At 41.1% G+C, this 1,055-nt stretch overlaps 1 non-coding gene across 1 annotated transcript; it reads left to right on the top strand.

The window, feature by feature from the left end:
- Nucleotides 1-716: 716 nt before the first annotated feature.
- On the top strand, nt 717-824 carry LOC148565309 (small nucleolar RNA R71). Its single transcript, XR_015885424.1, has one exon. It is a non-coding gene; the product is annotated as a small nucleolar RNA R71 (small nucleolar RNA).
- Nucleotides 825-1,055: the final 231 nt, after the last annotated feature.

Below are 1,055 nucleotides of genomic sequence, written 5' to 3'. Positions count from 1 at the left end.
TACAAAGTTTAGATCTGAAATGTCATGAGATACAAAATAAGTCTCTAAAAGTTGTTTAAATACTAAATCAGTAGCCTAGGGTTACAAAATATGAGTGGACTATGATGGATGATGCAGAGATCCACTTCTGGGGCCCACTTGGTGTGCTGGGGCCCACTTGGTGTGTGCTGGGGCTGAGATTTCGTGCAGAGGCCATTTGTGGAGTTGAACGCCAGTTTTTATGCCAGTTTGGGCGTTCAACTCCAGTTTTTGATCCTTTTCTGGCGCTGAACGCCAGAATTGGGCAGAAGGCTGGCGTTGAACGCCGGTTTATGTCGTCAATTCTTGTTCAAAGTATGGACTATTATATATTGCTGGAAAGCCCTGGATGTCTACTTTCCAACGCAATTAGAAGCACGCCATTTCGAGTTCTTTAGCTCCAGAAAATCCACTTTGAGTGCAGGGAGGTCAGAATCCAACAGCATCAGCAGTCCTTTTTCAGCCTGAATCAGATTTTTGCTCAGCTCCTTCAATTTCAGCCAGAAAAATACCTGAAATTACAGAAAAACACACAACTCATAGTAAAGTCCAGAAACATGAATTTTTCCTAAAAACTACTGGAAATAAACTAAAAACTAACTAAAACATACTCAAAACTATATGAAATTATCCCCAAAAAGCGTATAAAATATCCGCTCATCACCATCATAGAATATATCCAGGATGGTCCATTCTGAAAGCATGTCAGAAGGACACTTTTTGGTCAGTTCCTTGTATCTCTCCCAAGCTTCATAGAGGGATTCACCTTCTTTTTGTCTGAAGGTTTGAACATCCACTCTAAGCTTGCTAAGCTTTTGAGGAGGAAAGAACTTGGTTAAGAAAGCCGTGACCAGCTTATCCCAAGAGTTCAGGCTATCCTTAGGTTGAGAGTCCAACCATATTCTAGCTCTGTCTCTTACAGCAAACGGGAAAAGCATGAGCCTGTAGACCTCAGGATCAACCCTATTGGTCTTAATAGTATCACAGATTTGCAAGAATTCAGTTAAGAACTGAAAAGGATCTTCTGATGAAAGTCC

This window comes from Arachis ipaensis, chromosome B5, assembly GCF_059453495.1.
Source record: "Arachis ipaensis isolate K30076 ecotype BB chromosome B5, ASM5945349v1, whole genome shotgun sequence".
Taxonomy (NCBI): domain Eukaryota; kingdom Viridiplantae; phylum Streptophyta; class Magnoliopsida; order Fabales; family Fabaceae; genus Arachis; species Arachis ipaensis.
This window is presented reverse-complemented; position numbering and strand designations above follow the sequence as displayed.